Raw genomic sequence first — 13867 nt, 5'->3', positions numbered from 1 at the left:
TACTGTAGCTGAGATAATGAGACCAATATGGTACTTTTGGTTCTTATCATTTAAAAACTCTGCCAATAAGCTTTTCATTATATTTGATAGTCCTGCTTTTTAGCAGATGACACCGTTTGAAATTAAAGTCAAGTTTGTGAAACACTCTTGACAACTAAAGCAATTTTTTGTCAGACCCCGACAAACGGAGTGCCCTGTAAATGGCTCCCTTGATGTTAACATTGGTCATCTCATCGGACCTCCCGTTTCTGTGACTTTTGGCCAGTCAGTCAAACAATAATAATAATAATTGAGCATCTACTGTGTGCAGAGCCCTCAGCATTTGGGAGAAGGCAAGAGAAGACACAGTCTCTTTCTACAAGGTGAATCTAGCCCTTGGTCTAGATCTAGACTAGCCCCATTTTACATACTGGAAAACCAATGAGGCTCCCCTCCCACCACCACCGCTCCTATACCTGTAAACTCATCACTGTGGGCAGGGAATGAGTTTGCTCATTCCCATGTATTGTACTTTCCCATGCACTTAGAACAGTGCTCTGCACATAGTAAGTGCTCAATAAATACCAATGATTGATTGATGGATTAACCCCCATATCCCCAGATACACTTGTAGCTGAGAAAGAAAAGACTTTTGTAAGTACTTAAAAGAAACATAGAAAATATTCACTCTGGGTCTTTGCTAGAGACTATAAACTCCTTGAAGGCAGGGCAGAGATCAGGTCTGACAATCTGATGAGACACTCCCAAGCCCTTAGTCCAGTTCTCTGCTCACAGTGGGCACTCAATAAATGCTGCTGATTGATTGGATTAGGGAAGACAGCACAGAATGGCTCTTGTTGAGCAGTCTGTGATCCTCTTTCCTGCCTCCCTTTCCTTCAGTGTGCACACACTGAAGATGCACATGTTATATCATTATATCATACTCACCCAAGCACTTAATACAGTGCGCTGCACAGAGTAAGTGCTCAATAAATACTATTGATTGATGCAGAGGTAAGTTTCTTGTGGGCAGTGAACATTTCCACCCAATGTGTTGTATTATGCTTTCCTAAGCGCTTAGTACAGTGCTCTACACACAGTAAACACTCAGTAAATATGATCAATTGATCGGGTCAGATGCACTGAGTTCAGACGTGAAGGTTAAGGGGACTTTGATAAGCACCCAGAGAGAGAGTAAATCCCCACTGGGAAGCAAATGGACTCGGAGTGAATGAACGCAATGAGAAAAATGGCTTTACTACTGATGAAAGAAATGCAGAGGGCCAGCCCAAGAGTTGGAATCAGTGAAAGGTTGCTTAATGTGTTTATTACAGACCTGGGCTCTAGGGTTAACCGTAGGGTGGAAGAACCTGCCAAGGACAAAAGCGATTTAGGTTCGTTAAGACCGAAATACATGATGAGCAGTTCCTGAGGGACCTTAGCCAAATTGAGTTATTGGGCTTCATGATGTCCAAGAAAATTCAGCACAGATCTAAGCAAGGTAAGGGACATTAAAAGGAATAATTTAAATTACTCATGCACACTAATGGGTTTTGAATTAATTGTAACCTCAGGGGGAGAAGATGTAAGAGTCATCCTATGCAGTTTAAATGAAGACATCTGCTGACAGTGCAAGGGGGTTCAGAAATTTAATAAGTTTATCAGGCTACATTAAAAGGAGGCTACAGAGTATGGATACTGAAAAAAATTGAAACAACAATATATGAATTAATAAATGACTCATTCCCGCCCTGGAACACTATGTTCAGGTCTGGTCACTCTGTCTCAAAAATGATAGTCCAGAAATGGGGATGGTCCAAAAAAAATAAAGATTGGAGAAAGCAATAAATACACTGTAATACTAATAATGTACATATTAAGCACTTACTGTGTGCCAAACATTGTTCTAAGTACTGGGGTTAATGCAAGTTAATTAGGTCAGATACAGTCCCTATCTTACATGGGCATCACAGTCTGGTAATACAGTCATCATAATAATTTGTTTTACCGTATATTGTGCACGCGCGCACACACACACGCACGCACACACACACACACACTTTCAGGTCAGTTTTTTTTTTATTTTAGAATATGGGTATTCTATGTAATTAGGTTTCCTAGAGCCCAAACTGGGCATTCTTGCAGAATTCCCTCATTCAAGAAAACTTGCACTGTGGTACTCACCGTGTTCAATGCATGCATGTCAGTCATTTCTTCTGACACCGTTACTAGTATCCAAATAGGTTCAAGCTGTTGGATGATCCTTCCCTGATGACTTAGCAGCATTCTAGCCAAACGCATCGGCAAATCACACAGTCTGACAGTACAGGGTAAGGGTGGTAGTGGTGGTAGTTGCAGTAGCAGCAACAGTTATCGAGGTGGTAGAATTTATTGAGCAAACCCTGGGTGCAGTGCCCTTGGGAAGCACAAAACAAGTGCCGTAGTCCTGCTAACAAGGAGCTTATTCTCTAATGAGACAGATAGAAAAGTATTTACAAAGTAATCAAAATAAATACTTGGAGGTATAGTTGATTAACTGTATGTAGGCAATAATAATTGTGGTATTTGTTAAGCGCTATGTGCCAGGCACTGTACTAAGTAAATGATGAGGATGAGTCTAAGTAGGTATGTAAGTGCTAGCGATGACCGTTGGGTTTATGTGGCTTGAGATGCTGGGACCTAATCTAAACCGTAGGCACCCCTCTAGACTGTAATAATAATAATAATAATGGCATTTATTAAGCGCTTACTATGTGCAAAGCACTGTTCTAAGCGCTGGGGTAGATACAAGGTAATCAAGTTGCCCCACGTGGGGCTCACAGACTTAATGCCCGTTTTCCAGATGAGGTAACTGAGGCACAGAGAAGTTAAGTGACTAGCCCAAAGTCACACAGCTGACAAGTGCAGAGCTGGGATTTGAACCCATGACCTCTGACTCCAAAACCCGGGCTCTTTCCACTGAGCCATGCTGCTGTAAGCTCCTTGTGGGCAGGGAACATGCCTTCTCACTCTGTTATATTGTTATTGGAACTCTCTCAAGTACTTAGTGTAGTGGTCTGTATGCAGTATGTGCTCAATAAATATGATTGATCGAGGGAAGGTATGTTGGAGAGGTGGGCTATCAGGAGAGCTTTGATATGGAGGTGGCTGAGATTTGATGGATTTGCAGACAATGAAGGGGTTCAAACCTGAAAGAACAGTCTGAGCCAAGAAGATGAAGAAGGAGAGTCGAGATTAAGGTACAATTAGAAGGTTGATTTGGGAGAGATGAAGCAAGCAGGTTGGGTGGCAGCACGCGTAAAGAGCAGATGAGTAAGGTGGGATGTGTCAGTATAAAGCCTTGATGCCAATTGTCTTGCTTGTATGCTAGGCTGGCATGTTGGCTTCCCAGGGTTTCACGGCTATTTTGCGCTTTTTAATTTATGTTTCTGTCCGATGGAGCATCTTGACTGTGTCTGTATTACTTACTTTATATTTATCCCAGAGCAGAGCACAGTGCCTAGCACAAAGTAAGCACTTAATAATATTGGAGGACCTGGATTCTAATCAAAGAATGTGCTCTGGCATTCTCTAAGCAGGTTCTAGAATAAAGGGTGCAAATCCAGGTGCAAACACCGTGCCAAACACTGGGAAAAAATGGGTGAGAATTAGACATAGTCCCGACCCCCAAGGGGCCGACAGTCTAAGAATATAAGGAGAGAAAGGGTTGGTGACAGGCACAAAGGGAAAAATAAAACCATAAAGACACTAAACATAAAAGACAGTGAGACATACTATGATAAATAAAATAAGAGTAGTTGGGTGCTGTAGCTAAAGGATACCTTGGATATTCTACTGAAGCCATGGAATCTGGGCCTTCCACCAGAATGAAAGCCCAAAGGGCTGGCTTTAGAACTTCCACAGGACTATTATAATTTGCACTGCAACAATGACGACAACCAATTTATCAGCCTTTAGTGCCCAAACTTGGTATCCTGATTCCTAAATAAACCATCCTTATAGGGGAGAAGCTTTTTCTTATGAAGGGAATGTAAATTATGTCTATGCTTTACTAAGCCTATTTTGTATTTATTACTCTAGCTTCTGAATAATGTTCTTTAGGCTTTAAAAGCCTCCGGTGCCATAAGAAGAAATATATTTTTAAAATGTAATCTCATTTTCTGGGCAGTCAATGTATTCTCTTCTAAGAGCACAGTAAATACGTATCTGAGCTTTCATTCAAAATTAAATATTTAATTTTGTTTTCCTCTATTTTTATAAAACATAAATTTTTCAGTTCTGTTCACAAGGACATCACCAATATTATCTCTCTCTCTCTCTCCAAAATGATATTTGATGAGTATAAAGTATTTTTAGTCTCCTAGGCAATCAATAAAAACAAAGCCAAATGTTTTTAGGGAAAATAGGTTTTAAATCTTACCTCTTGATATCCCAAAATAATTGTTATTTTTAAAAAATGTTTTGAGGGCAATTACAACAGGCCTTTCCTGAGCATTCTGAATAGTGTATTTTTAGTTCCTGGTCTTCAAATCAAATGTATTTGAGATATGCCATCTTGAAATGCAGTTGCAGGTGCCCCCATATTGCACAGCAGGTTGATGGGAGGCCAAAATTGGCTGTGAAGCTGAATCACAATAGTTTCCACCTGAACAGAGCCTCCTTAAGCCCCCTAATATCATTAGAATAGGAACATAAATGAGAAAAGCTCAGGCCTATAACCTTGACATTTATGTGGCTCATGCTGAGATTTGAGTTACAGCACCATAAAGAAAATGGTCCCTTTATACAAAGAATGAAAAAGAGTGCAGAGCCATCTCTGGATAGAGTGAACGGATGCCACATATTCATTTGGTTGCTCATGTTTTTTTGAATTCCGTCCCACCACCCAAAAACCCTAAAGTGGACCCATTATAGGAGCTTCCTTTTTACCTGGAATGGGCAAAGAGAACTCTTCTGCTGCAAGGGAGATGACTGTGGTTTAGTGGATTAGAATCAACATGGCTTAGTGGGCTGGGAGTCAGAGGACCTGGGTTCTAATCCCAGTTCTGTCACTTGTCTGCTGTGTGACTTTGGGCAACTCACTTAACTTCTCTCTGCCTCAATTCCTTAATCTGGAAAGTGGGGATTAAGACTGTGACCAACCCAATTAGTTTGTATTCACCCCAGAGCCTAGTACAGTTCCTGGCACATTAGTAAGCACTTTAAAAATACCACCCCTATTATTATTATTTTTATTGTGGTAGTGGCACGGCAGAAGAGAGGAACAGGAAGAGAAGGTGGTCCAGTTTCCTCTTTCATCTCTTCCTCCTTCTCCTCTTTTCTCTCTTCCTCCTCCTGTTCTTCAGCAACAGCAAATATATCTGCCAGCACCATCACCACCACAGCCAAACTGGCTCTTGTAGGCCACTGAAAGTCATTTGTCTTACCACTGGAAACACAGCCTTTAGCTGTCCCAGAAGCTCCCATCCATAGTCCAGAAAGGCCAGTTCAGATCGAGCTGGGTGATCGTGGTTCGCCGAAGACAGAACTGTGGAGGGCAAGACAGAGAGCTTCATCATACTCAGTTTTGATTGTTTTCTTGCTTATAATCAGCTGGGGCTAAGACAGTAAACACGATGGATTTGGAATTCTTTGCAGGACATTTTCTATCCAGAGCGTATGTCTACAATTACTAAATCAGAGAGATCAATCTCATGATTTTAATAGTAACGACAAAAATAACAATAATTGTGTATCTGTTAAGCACTAACGATGTGCCACGCACCATACTAAGTGCCAGGGTACTTTTTATTGATGAAGAAACTGAGGCACAGAGAAGATAACTGACTTGCTCAAGGTCACACCTTAGACAAGTGGTAGGGCTGGGGTTAGAACCCAAGTCCTCTGACTCCCAGGACCGTGCTTTTTCCACTAAGCAATGCTGCTTCCCCCCTTTTTTAAAAAAATGATATTTGTTCAGCACTTACAATGTGCTAGGCACTATACTAAGCGCTGGGGTAGAGGCAGGACAGTCAGGCTCGACACAGTCCATGTCCCATTGGGCTCACAGTCTTAATCCCTATTTTACAGATGAGGTAACTGAAGCACAGATAAGTTAATTGAGTTGTCAAAGGTCACATAGCAGACAAGTGGCAGAACTCGGATTAGAACCCAGGTCCTTCTAATTCCCAGGACCATGCATTATTCACTAGGCCACGCTATTTTTTCCTTAAGAATTTGACATGATAATGTAATGTAAATTATCTAGGTTTTCTGAATTCTGTAAACTTTTCCTCATTATCTGGAGACTGTGATCACTAAAGAGTCTCTGAAGTCTGAGTCATTTGCTTTCCCATTTACTTGAAAGACTTACTTGATCTATTGTTTCTTCCATGCTCTTCTCCAGACTTTATTTTAGCTATTAAGAACTACACTGCCTTGCAAGTTTTTAAAAAATATATAAGATTGTGAAGAGGCTAATTTCTGATTCCAAATGCACAAAGCTGATTTGTTTCAACAGTTCTCTCTCCCTCTTCAAGGCCATCACATATTACTGTTCCCTTCACAAACCCATTATTTGTAATTGAAAAGAGGAATTTCTCAGAACAGCCAAACTGGGCTTTCAGTTCTTTTCTAAGTGTTTTTTCTGTACTTTTCCTCTTACAAACTCGATTATGAAGGGGACCTAGGTGGGAAACCCAAGTAATGTGCTGCTAACAGAATTATAGTTTGTGGGTAACTCCGTTGTAATACAATTAGTATGTTTTATCAGTGGCTTCGTAAACTTCACCCATCTGTTTTTGAATCATATATTCCTTCATGCAAGAAGAAGTATTAATTGTAAGAGTTAGAGTTAATAATAATAATAATAATAATTATAATAATAATTGTGGTATTTGTTAAGCGCTTACTATGTGCCAAGCACCATTCTAAATGCTGCTGTAGAATCAAGGTAATCAGATTTTCCCATGTGGGGCTCACAGTCTTAATTCCCATTTTGCAGATGAGGTAACTGAGGCAGAGAAGTTAAGCAGCTTGCCCAAGCTCACTCAGCAGACAAGTGGTGGAGCAGGAATTAGAACCCATGACCTCTGACTCCAAAGCCCATGCTCTTTTCATTAAGCCACAGTTAGTTATGCCATTGAGCACTTACAAAGAGCCTAGTGCATTGCGAAGTGATGGAGTAGATACAAGAAAATGGGATTGGACACTGACGCTGTGGATAGAGAATGTGTCTGTTGTTATATTGTACTCTCCCAAACGCTTAATACATTGCTCTGCACACAGTAAGTGTTCTATAAATATATTTGGCTGACTAACTATAAACAGCCCACAGTCTAAGAGGCAGTACAAAGCAGACCATTAATGAGGAGAATAATATGCCAAATGGAGGAAACATGTTGGCAAAGTATAAGAAATAAAAGAAAGTCCAACTAAATTTTAATGTGAAAGATGTTTAGGTAACCATTGTATCTTCCCCTTCTTCAGCTAGGAGGGCCAGGCCCACTTTCCTAGGAATCTCTCTTCACAAAAGGCTTGAGCTGTTCCCTCCAAGCCCTTAGGATCTTTTCGTCTGTCAAGCCCCCCTGAAAACACAGAGATAAAAGCTAGGTTATTAGAGCTTCCTTGGTTCAGTCTTTGGGGTGCAAATCTCAATTTTCCAGACAATAACCCCACTAGATTTTAAGCTCCATGAGGATAGGGATTGCATCTAATCAATTCCTTTGCATTGTACTCTCCCAGGCACTTAGGACAGTTTTCCTCATGCAGTGGGTGTTCAATTAATACCATTGATTGATTGATAGCTAAGAAGAGAGGGAGGTCCCGAAGATTGGTCAGGTGGGGAATCGGGTCATAATAATAATAATAATGGCATGTATTAAGCACTTACTATGTGCAAAGCACTGTTCTAAGCGCTGGGGAGGTTACAAGGTGATCAGGTTGCCCCACGGGGGGTTCACAGTCTTAATTCCCAGTTTACAGATGAGGTAACTGAGGCACAGAGAAGTGAAGTGACTTGCCCAAAGTCACACAGCTGACAAGTGGCGGAGTCAGGATTTGAACCCATGACCTCTGAGTCCAAAGCCCGTGCTCTTTCCACCGAGCCACGCTGCTTCCCGAGCTCCGTAGTCATAGAACTACGAGCGTCACCTCACCACCAGACCAGAAGCCTGCAGCCCACTGGAGAAGCTGCCCAGCCAGCCCCCATCCCATCAGGACTTCTGGTCAGCCCCGCAACTCCAGCCGGGGAAGGGTGAGGAAAAAGGGGCAGCCTGAGTACTTCTCAATTTTGAAAACTCTTAGAAGAAAATCCGACTCCGGGCCCAGATCTTTCTGGGGCCTCTTTGGGCTCTGTCTGCTCAGCTCTAACTTTCCAGCCCTGAGATGGCCTTCTCTTGCTGCTTGTTTGAATTTAAAATCAGTACCACACTCAGGCAGGGATTATGATTGCGAACTCAGTACCAATATGTATGCCAGCTCTAGAGACCTGGGCAAGGACTTGGTGCAGTAAGTAGCAGTCACGCCCGCAGGCATGCGACTGCATTTTCCACGTAATCATGTACTTAATAGAACACCGAGTCTTAATTTTCTTGCACGGGGGAATAAATATCCGTTATTTAAACATCTATTTATATTAACACTTCTCTCTCCATTGCCTAAAAACCTAACAACTCTGGAATTTTAAATGGGGAGGCAGTCTCCAGCCAAAAATCAATAAATGCTCCTGATTGATTGGTAGCCAGGACAAGACATTTCGTCTCAGGGAAACATCCAAACCTTGGCTCTGTTTGAAGACTCCCGTGGTCTCTCCCAACCTCCTTCTCTTGGGTGAAATTGTCCCGATTTCTTGAGACTCCTTCCACCAGAGCAGCATCTTTATGGCACAGAATTGGATATTTCTGTTGAGCTTCTAGATTCGCTTCCAGAAGGAACATCAGGATCCCAGAAAGCACTAGACCTCAACAGACCACATACTCCATGTGCTCAGGCTAGTGACTAGTTCATCTGAGCTGGGCTATAGCCAGCTGATCACTAGGTAGGTCGGGTTTTCCATCAGCCTCAGGCTGATGCTCCACAATCTCTGGTGTCTTTTTCTTGATTTTTTTTGAACATATATTTTATTAAGCACTTACTTGAGGCCAAACAATGTGTTAGGTACAAAGTAATCAGATGGTTCACCATCCCTATCCCACAAGGAGCTCAAAATTTAAGAGGGAAGGACAGACAAGTCACTTGCCTTCCATATTCCAGGTGGGGAAACTAAGGCCCAGGGAGGTTTAATGAAGTCACCAAGGTCACTCACCAGTGGCAGGGCCAGGATTAGAATTTGGGTCTCTTGCTTGATTTCTCTAGAGTTGTATTTCACCAGAGGAAAAGTCAGCCTGTTAACAGAAAGGAAAGAACAATGAAAGTTCCTACATTTCTTGTGACTCCAGGTCCTCTGGAGGAATTCCCCAGTCAATTTCTAATCTCCCAATCTCATATCCCCCTACTGCAACAACAGTAATTCTGTGCTACCGAAGCACTTAAATATTCACAACCTCCCTCCCCACACAGCACTTATCTAGCCATCTTTATATTCTGTTACTTCTTCCTACCTTTAATTTATTTTGACTGTCTTCCCCACGAGATTTTAAGCTCCTTGAGGACAGGAATTGTGACTAATAAATTTATTGCACTTTTTCAGGGACTTAGAACAGTGCTCTACTCAAGAGTAAGCTCTCAGTGAATTTTATCAATCGATCCTCCCTAGAGATGAAGAAGAGCCTAATCCTCAACTTCTTCCTCTCAGGTCGACCTAGGGACTCTGGAGCCAGAGACCCAAAACTAGGAAGGTTATTGATGCACTAATAATAATAATAATAATAATAATAATAATAATAATAATGGCATTTATTAAGCGCTCACTAGGTGCAAAGCACTGTTCTAAGCACTGGGGAGGTTACAAGGCGAATCAGGTTGTCCCACGTGGGGCTCACAGTCTTGATCCCCATTTTACAGATGAGGTAACTGAGGCACAGAGAAGTTAAGTGACTTGCCCAAAGTCACACAGCTGACAATTGGCAGAGCCGGGATTCAAACCCATGACCTCTGACTCCAAAGCCCGGGCTCTTTCCACTGAACCATGCTGCTTCTCTAATGAATTCTGGACACCATTTCATTATTATTATTATTGTTATTATTATGGCATTTGTTAAGTGCTTATTATGTGGCAGGCACTGTAGTAAGCACTGGGTTGGAAATAAGCAAATCAGATTGGACACAGTTCCTGTCCCTGATGGGGAACCCTGTCTCAATCCTCACTTTACAGCTGAGGGAACTGAGGCACAGAGAAGCTAAGTGACTTGTCCAAGGTCACACAGCAGACAAGTGGCGGAGCTGGGATTAGAATCCATGACCTTCTGACTCCCGGGCCTTTGCTCTCTACTACACCATGCTGCTTTGGGTGTCCTATCCATCCTGGGGACAGATCAGCTAAAAACTGGGTAAGTGGCCATCATCCCCAGATCTCCTTTCCTTTGAGTCATTCTCGACATTTTGTTTTCATCTCCGTAGCATTTCACTTTGACATTTCTTAGTGCACAAGACCCTTGAGTCACATTTCTATCTTCTCTGAAGTTCAAGACACCTTCCACACCATTGTAAGTCCCAAATTTAATTACGTTCTATTAGTGTCTGCCCCCTTCTCCTAGATTATCAATGAGGCCATTAAATAAAATTCAATATGGACCCCCTGAAGCAGCCCACTAGATGTTACGATTTATTCTTGTGCATTGCCCTTGGGACTGTTGGCAATGCTTTGTGGTCATGCACAAGCCCATTTGGATGAACTTCAAATCTAGTTTCATGAAACAGTGCGTGAAATGTGTTAGAAAGAATTAGGCCTACAGCATGAACCTGCCTCTAGTTCTACCCCCCTGCAAGCAGCCAGCGCGTTTACTGGGTTCTGCCCTAAGTTTTTTTGCCTGTCTCCTCCATCTGATTGAAAGCTCCAAGAGGGTAAGGATGGTATCTTTTATCTTTCCCAAATACTTTGTACAGCACACAGTAATAGCTCATTAAACTAGATTGATTGATTTCCCGAAGTGACGCTCCTACCCGTGAAGGTGTTAAAATGATTCTTCGTCCCCTTTCCATATAACCTGTCTAATATTACATTTCACTGCCTAATAGTATGTGTCCTTGGTTGAAAATGTCTTCACCCTCCACAGAGTTAATCTGTCACTGTGAAATCTTAACAATTCGGTTGTCAGTAGGAATCCCTAGCACAGGGTGAAGATGCCTAAAGGAATGGAAGAGACAATTATTTCAGTTTCCCGGGGCAGTCAACCCGCATTCTGTAGAGCAGACCGTATTGTTAGCTGTGGCTCAGAATCCCATAGTGCCTGGAGGAGAAGAGGCATGCTCCAGGGGGAGGAAGTTTGAAGATTTGAGCAACGAATACCTAGAATAAAAGGGAGTGAGACCTACTCCTCATCAGGGGTGCTCACATATGTCTGAAATCTCTGCAGGTCTCCTAAGACCTAGCGGAAAACACCCAAAGGATGCAGCTGACAGATTGCATCTGGTTGCCTAGCACTGGCTTGCGTGACCTCATGGATTGCTAGGCAACATGGCATCATGCACTCGGTAACTCAGCAAACACAGACCAGATGCTTTCCCTTTTCTTCCCCGCTACCCCGCCCAGTTTTCTCATCTGTAAGAACTGCAGCCGACGGCTGCACTTGTTTGCGGGAACTGTTCCATTGGTTTGAGTTCCCCAGATGGGAGCGAGTGCTGGGAACAATAGAGAGCTGAGAAATCCAGCCACTGAAAGTTTGACTATTAAAAAAGCTTATGGAAAATGAAAGTGCATTAAATCATAAAGTCTACTTAAACTATATTTTATCATTTTCAGAGTAATTATTATTATTTTTTGGTGAGAGCAAAGTTTTCTTATTAATGGTGGCATCTCCTTTCGGGAGTAATGAATGAGCCTCAGTTCTTTCATCGAGATATTGCACAAATAACAATAATAATAATGATGGCATTTATTAAGTGCTTACTATGTGCAAAGCACTGCTCTAAGCACTGAGGGGATACAAGGTGATCAGGTTGTCCCACGTGGGGCTCACAGTCTTAATCCCCATTTTACAGATGAGGTAACTGAGGCACAGAGAAGTTAAGTGACTTGCCCAAAGTCACAACAGCTGACAGTTGGCAGAGCCAGGATTTGAATCCATGACCTCTGACTCCAAAGCCCATGCTAATTCCACTTAGCCACACTGCTTCTCAAATCTTAACTAAGATGCCAGACTAAAGAAGACAAGGACCATTCAAACAGGTCTAGAACATTTCGTTTAGTGCTTTAAAAATGTAATTAATTTTACAGTCTGCAAGTGAGGGGGTATTAATGTTCAGGTATATTCTGGGTGTCTCAGTCAGCTTGAACTCCATGAATGGATTTTTCATACCTTAATTTCACTACTGTGGCTTAATAAAACTACAGCCATGGAAAATGGCAGTTTAGGGCTGGTCAGGGATATTCCTAGGAATTCCAAACCCTGTGGAAATACTGTACTTCTTGCTGCCCTCCACTTGCTCCACCCCTAGTCTATCTCTGTCACCACCACACTATCATCATCATCATCATCATTAGTATTTATCAAGCACCTACTGTGTGTAAAGCACTGTTCTGAGAGCTTGGGAGAATACAACAAAAATTAGCATACATCATCATCCTTGCCATCAAGGAGCTTCAGTCTGGAGGGAGAGACAGGCACTTAAAAAATTACAGATTGGAGGGAGTAATAAAATAGAGGCATATTAAGTACCCATCATGACTACTAAAATGCTTAGGTAGTGCAGAAGAACCTGAGTGGCATTAGGGGATCTAAGAGGAGTAGGAGTAATAATAAGAGCTGTATTTAATGAGCAACCACTTGGCCTAGTGCACTCCACTAGGCATTTGGGAAGTTCTGAATAATGAAGTGAAAAATTCCTGCCCACAAGAATCTTACACCTGAGAGTAAATAGAATATCATACATATTTAAAACACTATCAAAAATAAATTGAGAGGATGGATATATATATGTATCTGTCTACTCAATAAATGCATAGAAGTATATATGTAAGTAAATATATATGTGGGGGGATGTATATAAATATGTGCTAAAGAGGTTGTAAATAAGTTCATAAAGTGCTAAGGGTTTTCAGAGCCAGACCAAAGTCCCGAGGCGAAGGCTGCTGACTCCACAACACTGGAGAGCCAGTGGAGCAAGAGGATGGGTCCAAAACTCCAATCCAGCAAAAAACAAAACCACCACAAGGAATTTCGTGCTGATAGAATATGCTCAGCACCTGCCCAGGCCTAGTCCTGGCAGAGCCCACTCACTGCTAGGCTGCCAGGCCAGGCCAGACCGGACCAGATAGTTCTCACAATTGGTGATGTATTCTGAGCGCGGAGCTCAGGCCGCAAGGCTAGATTAGACCATCCCTGAGCTGATCGCAGTCCCCACAGCACATCTTCCAAAAAGCCTGTCTCTGAAACCCTGTCCAGCACCCCGACACCCCAAGGGGTGCTACACCCCTCTCAGAATCTCTAGATTGCCAGCTTGACTGCCCATGGGAAACCCACCCAACTCCCTCCAGAAGGTTCAGAGTACCTGTACGTTTACCTCCATTTCCCACCTATCCTGTTTCTCTACAAAGGCAGGAGCTAAATTTCAATTTCAGTGTAAGGGTTTCAAGTCATGCATTTCTGAAGTGGATTTGGAGGGATGATTAATGAAAAAACATAACTGAACCAAAATTTGAAGAAATAATAATAATGATGATATCAGTGATAATAATAATAATAATGGTTAATAATAGCATTAAGGTAATAGGCACAAGGTAATCAGGTCAGACACGGGCCTTTTCCCAGAT

The sequence above is a fragment of the Tachyglossus aculeatus genome, chromosome 20 (assembly GCF_015852505.1).
Source record: "Tachyglossus aculeatus isolate mTacAcu1 chromosome 20, mTacAcu1.pri, whole genome shotgun sequence".
Lineage (NCBI taxonomy): Eukaryota > Metazoa > Chordata > Mammalia > Monotremata > Tachyglossidae > Tachyglossus > Tachyglossus aculeatus.
The sequence above is the reverse complement of the archived record's forward strand: the minus strand, read 5'-3'. Positions refer to the sequence as shown.